This window comes from Arachis ipaensis, chromosome B4 (assembly GCF_059453495.1).
Source record: "Arachis ipaensis isolate K30076 ecotype BB chromosome B4, ASM5945349v1, whole genome shotgun sequence".
Taxonomy (NCBI): Eukaryota; Viridiplantae; Streptophyta; class Magnoliopsida; order Fabales; family Fabaceae; genus Arachis; species Arachis ipaensis.
The window spans coordinates 52,212,189-52,223,529 of record NC_142439.1 but is presented as its reverse complement, the minus strand read 5'-3'; the positions used below and the strand labels follow the sequence as shown (position 1 = coordinate 52,223,529).

Genomic DNA, 11,341 nt, shown 5'->3' with positions numbered 1-11,341 from the left:
GCACTAAGTCTGGATCTAAGACACTAGTTTCTCTGTCGTCCTTCCAACACAATAGTATCTGACATCTTCTTCCGTAGAGAGCTCCATATGGTGCCATCCCAATACTTTGCTAGTAACTGTTGTTGTAGACGAACTCGATCAATGGCAAATATTTATCCTAACTGCCTTGGTTATCCATCACACAAGATCTTAGCATGTCTTTCAATGTCTGGATTGTCCGCTCTGATTGTCTGTCTGTCTGAGGATGGTATGCTGTACTCATATGCAGCTCTATTCCCAATGCTTTCTGAAAAGCTCCCCAGAATCTGGAAGTAAACCTCAGATCTCGATCTGAAACAATTGACAAAGATATCCCGTGCAATCATATGATTTCTTGAATATATATTCGTGCCATCCTTTCTAAAGTATAGTAAACTCAAATCGGAAGGTAGTGCGCTAACATTGTCAACCAGTCAACAATTACCCAGATAGCATGATGCCAGGGCATTTTGGCCAGTTTCACTGACCTTTTCTTTATGGTTTTAAGGTAGTTTCATGCATTTTCTTAGGAAATAAGCAAGTTTTGGGTAAATAATCACTTACATCTTGATTCAAGCAAACATTGTCAATTTTAATAAGAAATTGCCAATAACGCCTTCGTGAGCCATCATAGCCGACATCAGTTGCCATGTTAACTATGTTAACGTGGAAGCTAACGTGGAAGAGAAGTAGAACTCCAACGTTAGTGGTAAAAGTAAGTGCCACTAACGTTCCAAAAGGGGCAATTGGCCACGTTAAGAGCCACGTTAACTTAGTTAACGTGAGCTCTAATGTGGAAGAAGAAGATGAAGAAGATGATGCCAACGTTAGTGACACTCACCTTTGTCACTAACGTTGGACTAAGACCATATTGGCTACGTTAAAAGACACGTTAACCTAGTTAACGTGGACTCAAACGTGGAGGAAGCAAGAATCACCAACGTTAGTGACACTCACCTTTGTCACTAACGTTGGATTGAGCCACTATGAGCCACGTTAGTTGCCACGTTAATTACATTAACGTGGAAGCTAATGTGGAGAAGAGGGATGATGAGCCAACGTTAGTGACACTCACCTTTGTCACTAACGTTGGAGATGGCTATCAATACCACGTTAGAAGTCACGTTAACCTAGTTAACGTGAACTCTAACTTGGGAAGTAGGGGCGTTCTGAAGCGTTAGTGACAAAGGTAAGTGTCACTAACGCTCTGGAAGATTTGGCAAGCCTACGTTAAAGGCCACGTTAACTATTCTAACGTGAACTCTAACGTAGGGAGAAAGGGGAACTCTCAACGTTATTGAAAAGGGTAAACCCCAATAACATGCGTGAAGGACCAAGAGGCAACGTTAGTGGTCACGTTGGTGCCACTAACGAAGTTAACGTGGACCACTTTGGGTTAGGAACGTTAGTGAAAAAGGTGATTGTCACTAACATTCTCAACCCCACATTTTCACTTAACGTTAACACCACTAACGCCCTAAGCTAAAGTCCCTGCCTACTTCACACTTTCTCTGCAAGTAAAGCTGAGCCCACTGAAGAAGATAACTGCTTCAACTCAAGATCCAAAGGCCTATATCCAAGACTTGAAGAGCCAACTAGAAGATCAGAAGAATAGTATAAATAGGGAGAGCTTTGAACTATAAAGGAGCTTTTGGCATTATTAGAATTACTCTCTGTATTTTTACTTTCTCTGCACTTCTAGTTTAACTTTCAGAATGTACTCTCCATCTTTGCTTTCCATTCTCATAGCTATGAACAACTAAACTCCTTTCATTGGGTTAGGGAGCTCTATTGTAATTTGATGGATCAATAATAGTTTTCATTATTCTTCTTCTTTTTTCTCTTGATCTTACTAGAAAGCTTTCAATCTTCATCCAATTGAGTAGTTATCATGGAAAAGAAGCTATTCATACTTGGATCTCTTCTGAATCTTGGAAAAGGGATGAAGAAATCATGCTAGAAATGCTTTCTCATGTTGGACCAAATTGGGGTTTGGGCGGATATGGTGACATATAATTCTCCCAATACTTTGATTTGGAAATACATGTGGTATAATCAGTGACCACACTTCATCTCTTCTCATGAGCAATTAGACCAAGGAATTGGCTATTGATCTGATTTGAGAGATTGAATTACCAAGAAATTGGAATTCAATCACTTAAGATTGCCAAGGAGATCAATGAATGCATTGATTGAGGAAGAGATGAAAATGAACTTGATCCGGAGAATGCAACATCTCCTAAGCCCAATGAATTCCCCATTTCTGATCTTACCCATTCTCTTTACTTTATGCCATTTATTTTCATGCTAAACTTCCCTTCCCCATTTAAGATTCTGCAATTTACTTCCCGTCATTTATTTTCTGCTATTTACTTTCCCGCCATTTAATTTCCTGCAATTCTCAACTTATTTTCTGCTTAGCTCAACTAGAACATTCTTCCAATTAAAGTTACTTGACCAATCAATCCCTGTGGGGTTCGACCTCACTCTACTGTGAGTTTTTACTTGACGACAATTCGGTATACTTGCCGAGGGAGATTTGTTAAGGGACAAGTTTTCGTGCATCAAGTTTATGGCACCGTTGCCGGGGATTGATTTTGTATCAACAATGATTAAATTGGTGGATAACCAGATTGAGCATTTGTTTTTTTTTATTTTGTTTGATTTAAGTTCATTTGAGTAATTTACTTTCTGTTTAGCTATTTTCTTCCCTTTCCCCAACCCATTTTCTTAGTTATTTACAATTCAGTCACTAACCCACCAACTGTTTGATATATTGTATCACTCATACTAACAGCATTTCTGTAGAAATTACTATCTGCATCTATCTTTCTTGCTTTTGCCTTGTTGGTTGTATGACAGGTAGAAGAAGCGGGGCTTCAACTTCCCTTGATTCTGAACCTGAGAGGACATTCCTTAGATTAAGGAAGGAAGCAAGAGGAAAGAGAGTAGTTAGTGCTGAGGAAGAGGAAGAGTACTTTGAACCAGACATAGAGGAGAATATGGAGAACCATCATGAAGAAGAGGCTCACAACCATGGCAGAGAAGGTCCAGCGCCTCAGGCTGGATAAGAGAGAAGAGTTCTGGGTTCTTACATCAACCCAAACCTAGGAAACTGTGGAAGTAGCATCCAAAGGCCAACCATACATGCCAACAACTTTGAACTAAAGCCACAGCTCATCACCCTTGTTCAGAACAATTGTTCATTTGGAGGAAGTGTCTAAGAAGACCCCAATCAACATCTAACCACCTTCCTGAGGATATGCGATATTGTGAAGTCTAACGGTGTTCATCCTGATACCTATAGACTACTTCTGTTTCCCTTCTCACTCAAGGACAAAGCATCTAAATGGCTGGAATCCTTTCCAAAGGAGAGTTTAGCAACTTGGGAAGATGTGGTGAACAAGTTTTTGGCAAGATTCTATCCTCCTCAACGGATCAACAGGTTGAGAGCTGAGGTACAAACATTCAGGCAGCAGGATGGTTAGACTCTATATGAAGCATGGGAGAGGTTTAAGGACCTGACAAGAAGATGCCCGCCATATATGTTCAATGAATGGGTGCAGTTGCACATTTTCTATGAAGGCCTTTCGTATGAATCAAAGAAGGCAGTAGACCACTCATCCGGGGGATCTCTGAACAAGAAGAAGACTATTGAAGAAGCCATAGATGTCATTGAGACTGTAGCAGAGAATGACTACTTCTATGCTTCTGAAAGAGGCAACACTAGAGGAGTGATGGAGCTAAATAATGTGGATGCACTGCTAGCTCAAAACAAACTTATTACCAAGCAGTTGGCTAATCTTACCAAAACGATGGAGAGGAATCAAGTTGCAGCAATCACCACCTCAGCAGCAGCTCAAGAAGGAGTGAATGAGGAAGCAGTGGGTAATCAGGAACAAGCCAACTACATTGGAAATTCACCTAGGCATTACCATGACCCATACTCCAAAACATATAATCCCGGTTGGAGCAACCACCCAAATTTTGGGTGGGGAAACCAACAGGATCAAAGCCAAGATCAGAGACACCACAACCCCAACAACAATGCAGCTCACCAACACTCCACACAGAGGTCTTATCAACACCCACCCAACAACACCTCTCAACATCCATACCAAAGTCAAAGTGGCCCTTCTCATCCTTCCAATCTCAACTCTCCATCATCGGAAGAAAGACTATCAAGGATTGAGACACTACTTGAAGGCATTTGCAATGAGATTCAAGATAACAAGGTGTTCAAAGAGGAGGTGCGAGCCAATATCAAGAATCAGGGAGACACTATCAAGAGGCTGGAATTTCAAGTGGGATACCTATCTGAGAAGATTCCCAAACCTACTGATAGCTTCCCAAGTGACACAGAGAAAAATCCGAGAGGTGGAGCAAAGAAAGTGGTGCACGAAATTGTGATCTCCAGGCTCGAACAAATCCTGGTAATGGCTTCAAAGCTTGGTGCTTTGATCTTAATTCATAATCGTCACAACTTCGATACAACTAACCAGCAAGTGCACTGGGTCGTCCAAGTAATACCTTACGTGAGTAAGGGTCGAATCCCACGGAGATTGTTGGTATGAAGCAAGCTATGGTCACCTTGTAAATCTCAGTCAGGCAGATATAAAGTGATAATGGAGTTTTCGAATATTAATAATAGAATAGGGATAGAGATACTTATGTAATTCATTGGTGAGAATTTCAGATAAGAGAATGGAGATGCTTTTCGTTCCTCTGAACCTCTGCTTTCCTGCTATCTTCATCCAATCTGTCTTACTCCTTTCCATGGCTGGCTGTATGCAAGGGCATCACCGTTGTCAGTGGCTACATCCCCTCCTCTCAGTGAATAATATGCTCACGCACCCTGTCACGGCACGGCTATTCATCTGTCGGTTCTCGATCATGCTGGAATAGGATTCACCTTCCTTTTGCGTCTGTCACTAACGCCCAACACTCGCGAGTTTGAAGCTCGTCAAAGTCATTCAATCATTGAATCCTACTCAGAATACCACAGACAAGGTTTAGACCTTCCGGATTCTCTTGAATGCCGCCATCATTCTAGCTTACGCCACGAAGATTCTGGTTAGGAGATCTAAGAGATATTCATTCTAGCTTTAATTCATGTAGAACAGAAGTGTTTGTCAGGCACGCGTTCATAAGGGAGAAGGATGATGAGCGTCACACATAATCATCACCTTCATCACGTTCTTGGGTGCGAATGGATATCTTAGAAGCGAAATAAGAAGAATTGAATAGAAAACAGTAGTACTTTGCATTAATCTTTGAGGAACAGCAGAGCTCCACACCTTAATCTATGGAGTGTAGAAACTCTACCGTATGAAAATACATAAGTGAAGGTCCAGGCATGGCCGAGATGGCCAGCCCCCTAAACGAGATCAATAGTCTCCTAAGATGAACAATGGATTAAAACTGAGACCAAAGATTCTCAAAAAGACTAGTAAAAGGTCCTATTTATAATAAACTAGTCACTAGGGTTTACATGAGTAAGTAATTGATGCATAAATCCACTTCCGGGGCCCACTTGGTGTGTGTTTGGGCTGAGCCTGAGTGTTGCACGTGCAGAGGTCATTTGTGGAGTTGAACGCCAGTTTTTGTGCCAGTTTGGGCGTTCAACTCTGGTTTTGGATCCTTTTCTGGCGCTGGACGCCAGATTTGGGCAGAAGGCTGGCGTTGAACGCCAGTGTACGTCGTCAATTCTTGGCCAAAGTATGGACTATTATACATTGATGGAAAGCCCTGGATGTCTACTTTCCAATGCAATTGGAAGCGCGTCATTTCGAGTTCTGTAGCTCCAGAAAATACACTTTGAGTGCAGGGAGGTCAGAATCCAACAGCATCAGCAGTCCTTTTTCAACCTCTGAATCTGATTTCTGCTCAAGTCCCTCAATTTCAGCCAGAAAATACCTGAAATCACAGAAAAACACACAAACTCATAGTAAAGTCCAGAAATGTGAATTTAACATAAAAACTAATGAAAACATCCCTAAAAGTAACTAGATCCTACTAAAAACATACTAAAAACAATGTCAAAAAGCGTATAAATTATCCGCTCATCACAACACCAAACTTAAATTGTTGCTTGTCCCCAAGCAACTGAAAATCAAATGGGATAAAAAGAAGAGAATATACTATAAATTCCGAACTATCAATGAAACATAGCTTCAATCATATGAGCGGGACTTATAGCTTTTTGCCTCTTGAATAGTTTTGGCATCTCACTTTATCCATTGAGGTTCAGAATGATTGGCATCTATAGGAACTTCAGATTTCGAATAGTGTTATTGACTCTCCTAGTTCAGTATGATGATTTTTGAACACAGCTTCTTTATGAGTCTTGGCCGTGGCCCTAAGCACTTTGTTTTCTAGTATTACCACCGGATACATAAATGCCACAGACACATAGTTGGGTGAACCTTTTCAGATTGTGACTCAGCTTTGCTAGAGTCCCCAATTAGAGGTGTCCAGGGTTCTTAAGCACACTCTTCTTTTGCTTTGGACCTTGACTTTAACCGCTCAGTCTCAAGTTTTCACTTGACACCTACACGCCACAAGCACATGGTTAGGGACAGCTTGGTTTAGCCGCTTAGACCAGGATTTTATTCCTTTTAGGCCCTCCTATCCACTGATGCTCAAAGCCTTGGGATCCTTTTTATTTGCCCTTGCCTTTTGGTTTTAAGGGTTATTGGCTTTTTCTGCTTGCTTTTTCTTTTTCTTTCTAATTTTTTCTATTTTTTTTGCCCCCTTTTTTTTTTCTGCAAGCTTTGTTCTTTGTTGCTTTTTCTTGCTTCAAGAATCATTTTTATGATTTTTCAGATTATCAAATAACATGTCTCCTAGTCATCATTCTTTCAAGAGCCAACATATTTAACATTCTTAAACAACAACTTCAAAAGACATATGCACTGTTCAAGCATACATTCAGAAAACAAGAAGCATTGTCACCACATCAATATAATTAAGCTAAGTTCAAGGATAAATTCGAAACTCATGTACTTCTTGTTCTTTTGAATTAAAACATTTTTCATTTAAGAGAGGTGATGGATTCATAGGACATTCATATCTTTAAGACAAAGTTACTACTACTAATGATCATGTAATGAAGACACAACATAGATAAGCACATAACATAGAAAACGAAAAACAGAAGAAAGAAGAACAAGGAATGAATCCACCTTAGTGATGGTGGCGTTTCCTTCTTGAGGAACCAATGATGTCCTTGAGCTCTTCTATGTCTCTTCCTTGTCTTTGTTGCTCCTCCCTCATTGCTTTTTGATCTTCTCTTATTTCATGAAGCATGATGGAGTGCTCTTGATGTTCCACCCTTAGTTGTCCCATATTGGAACTCAATTCTTCTAGGGAGGTGTTGATGTGCTCCCAATAGTTTTGTGGAGGAAAGTGCATTTGAGGCATTTCCGGAATCTCATGGTGATGAGCTTCTTGCGCCTCTTGAGCTCCATGACTGGGCTCTCTTGCTTGCTCCATCTTTTTCTTAGTGATGGGCTTGTCCTCTTTAATGAGGATATCTCCCTCTATGTCAATCCCGGCTGAATTGCATAGGTGGCAAATGAGGTGAGGAAAGGCTAACCTTGCCATGGTGGAGGACTTGTCAGCCACCTTGTAGAGTTCTTGAGGTATAATCTCATGAACTTCCACCTCTTCTCCAATCATGATGCTATGGATCATGATGGCCCGGTCTATAGTAACTTCAGACCGGTTGCTAGTGGGAATGATTGAGCATTGAATGAACTCCAACCATCCTCTAGCTATAGGCTTGAGGTCCAATCTTCTTAGTTGAACCGGCTTGCCTTTGGAGTCAATCTTCCATTGAGCTCCTTCTACACATATGTCCATAAGGACTTGGTCCAACCTTTGATCAAAGTTGACTCTCCTTGTGTAGGGGCGTGCGTTCTCTTCCATGTATGGCAAGTTGAACGCCAACCTCACATTCTCCGGACTAAAATCTAAGTATTTCCCCCGAACCATTGTAACATAGTTCTTTGGATCCGGGTTCTTACTTTGATCATGGTTCTTGGTGATCCATGCATTGGTATAGAACTCTTGAACCATTAGGATGCCGACTTGTTGGATGGGATTTGTTAGAACTTCCCAACCTCTTCTTTGAATTTCATGTCGGATCTCCGGATACTCATTTCTTTTGAGTTTAAAAGGGACCTCAGGGATCACCTTTTTCTTGGCCACAACATCATAGAAGTGGTCTTGATGGGCTTTGGAGATGAACCTTTCCATCTCCCATGACTCGGATGTGGAAGCTTTTATCTTCCCTTTCCCTCTTCTAGAGGATTCTCCGGTCTTAGGTGCCATCAATGGTAATGGAAAAACAAAAAAGCTATGCTTTTACCACACCAAACTTAGAATATTGCTCGCCCTCGAGCAATAAACAAAAGAATAGAAGAAGAAAAAGAAGAAATATGGAGAGGGAGATGGAGATGTGGTTTCGGCTAAGGAGAGTGTAGAGGGGTGTGATGTGTGAATTTGATGAAGAATGGATGGCTTTATATAGGGAAGGGAGGGGGGGTATTGGTTCGGCCATATGGGTGGGTTTGGGTGGGAAATTGGTTTTGAATTTTGAAGGTAGGTGGAGTTTATGAGGTAGGTTTATTGGGAAGAGTGGGTGGATGTGAGTGGTGAAGGTTTAATGGGGAAGAGAGATTGAGGTGATTGGTGAGGGGTTTTTAGGAAAGAGTGTTTATGGGGTTGTGTGAAAGAGAGTGGTGAGAAGAAGTGAGTGGAGGTAGGTGGGGATCCTGTGGGGTCCACAGATCCTGAGTGGATCCTGTGGGGTCCACAGATCCTGAGTGGTTCCTGTGGGGTCCACAAATCCTGAGTGGATCCTGTGGGGTTCACAGATCCTGAGTGGATCCTGTGGGGTCCACAGATCCTGAGGTTTTCAAGGATTTACATCCCTGCACCCCTTAGGCATGTAAAAATGCCTTTGTATCCAACTCTGGGCGTTCAGCGCCAGGTTGGTGGCCTTTTTGGGCGTTCAACGCCCATCTGTGTGCCATTTCTGGCGTTGAACGCCAGAACCATGCCTGTTCTGGCGTTCAGCACCCAGAAGCTGCCCATTTTGGGCGTTCAGTGCCAGAACCATGCTCTGTTCTGGCGCTGAACGCCAGACAGATGCTCCTCCAGGGTGTGATTTTTTCTTCTGCTGTTTTTGATTCCGTTTTCAATTTTTATATTTATTTTGTGACTCCACATGATCATGAACCTAAGAAAACATGAAAAATAAGAATTAGATAAACATTGGGTTGCCTCCCAACAAGCGCTTCTTTAATGTCAATAGCTTGACAGTGGGCTCTCATGGAGCCTCACAGATGTGCAGAGCTTTGTTGAAACTTTCCAACACCAAACTTAGAGTTTGGATATGGGAGTTCAACACCAAACTTAGAGTTTGGTTGTGGCCTCCCAACACCAAACTTAGAGTTTGACTGTGGGGGCTCTGGTTGACTCTGCTTGGAGAGAAGCTTTTCCTGCTTCCTCTCCATGGTTGCAGAGGGAGATCCTTGAGTTTTGAATACAAGGGAGTTCTCATTCCATTGAAGGACTATTTCTCCTCTGTCAACATCAATCACAGCTCTTGCTGTGGCCAGGAAAGGTCTTCCTAGGATGATGGATTCATCCTCTTCCTTTCCAGTATCCAGGACTATGAAATCAGTAGGTATGTAAAGGCCCTCAACCTTTACTAATACATCTTTTACTTGACCATAAGCCTGTTTTCTTGAGCTGTCTGCCGTCTCTAGTGAGATTTTAGCAGCTTGCACCTCATAGATTCCCAGTTTCTCTATTACAGAGAGGGGCATGAGGTTTATCCCTGAACCAAGGTCATACAGAGCCTTAAAGATCATGGTGCCTATGGTACAAGGGATTATGAACTTTCCAGGATCCTGTCTCTTCTGAGGCAATGTCAGTTGATCCAGATCACTTAGTTCATTGATGAACAAGGGAGGTTCAACTTCCCAAGCATTAATGCCAAATAATTTGGCATTCAGCTTCATGATTGCACCAAGAAACTTGGCAGTTTGCTCTTCAATAACATCCTCATTCTCTTCAGAAGAGGAATACTCATCAGAGCTCATGAAGGGCATAAGGAGGTTCAATGGAATCTCTATGGTCTCTGGATGAGCCTCAGAGTCCTTTGGTTCCTCAGAGGGAAGCTCCTTATTAATCACTGGACGTCCCAGGAGGTCTTCCTCCTTGGGATTCACGTCCTCTCCTCTCCTCACAGGTTCGGCCATGGCGCTTATGTCAATGGCCTTGCACTCTCCTTTTGGATTCTCTTCTGTATTGCTTGGGAGAGTACTAGGAGGGATTTCAGTGATCCTTTTACTCAGCTGGCCCACTTGTGCTTCCAGATTTCTAATGGAAGACCTTGTTTCATTCATGAAACTTACAGTGGCCTTAGATAGATCAGAGACTAGATTTGCTAAATTAGAAGCATTTTGTTCAGAGTTCTCTGTCTGTTGCTGAGTTGATGATGGAAAAGGCTTGCTATTGCTAAACCTGTTTCTTCCACCATTATTAAAGCCTTGTTGGGGCTTTTGATCCTTCCATGAGAAATTTGGATGATTTCTCCATGTTAAGTTATAGGTGTTTCCATAAGGTTCACCTAAGTAATTTACCTCTGCTATTGCAGGGTTCTCAGGATCATAGGCTTCTTCTTCAGAAGATGCCTCTTGAGTACTGTTGGATGCAGCTTGCATTCCATGCAGACTCTGAGAGATCATATTGACTTGCTGAGTCAATATTTTATTCTGAGCCAATATGGCATTCAGAGTATCAACCTCAAGGACTCCCTTCTTCATAGGTGTCCCATTACTCACAGGATTCCTTTCAGAAGTGTCTTCTGCAGGCGTTTTCTTTAGGTGAATGGATCCACCTGCAGAAGTGTCCAGTGACATCTTTGATAGCTCAGATAAACCATCATAGAATATATCCAGGATGGTCCATTCTGAAAGCATGTCAGAAGGACACTTTTTGGTCAACTGTTTGTATCTTTCCCAAGCTTCATAGAGAGATTCACCTTCTTTCTGTCTGAAGGTTTGAACATCAGCTCTAAGCTTGCTCAGCTTTTGAGGAGGAAAGTACTTGGCTAAGAAAGCCGTGACCAGCTTATCCCAAGAGTTCAGGCTGTCTTTGGGTTGAGAATCCAACCATAATCTAGCTCTGTCTCTTACAGCAAAAGGGAAAAGCATGAGCCTGTAGACTTCAGGATCTACTCCATTAGTCTTAACAGTATCACATATCTGCAAGAATTCAGTTAAGAACTGAAAAGGATCTTCAGATGGAA

At 41.9% G+C, this 11,341-nt stretch overlaps 2 non-coding genes across 2 annotated transcripts; one reads left to right on the top strand and one right to left on the bottom strand.

The window, feature by feature from the left end:
• Positions 1 to 3,461: 3,461 nt before the first annotated feature.
• LOC148567567 (small nucleolar RNA R71) lies at positions 3,462 to 3,568 on the bottom strand. The gene has a single exon (XR_015882544.1). It is a non-coding gene; the product is annotated as a small nucleolar RNA R71 (small nucleolar RNA).
• A 7,438-nt stretch (positions 3,569 to 11,006) lies between these two features.
• On the top strand, positions 11,007 to 11,114 carry LOC148567566 (small nucleolar RNA R71). Its single transcript, XR_015882579.1, has one exon. It is a non-coding gene; the product is annotated as a small nucleolar RNA R71 (small nucleolar RNA).
• The last annotated feature ends 227 nt before the right edge of the window (positions 11,115 to 11,341 follow it).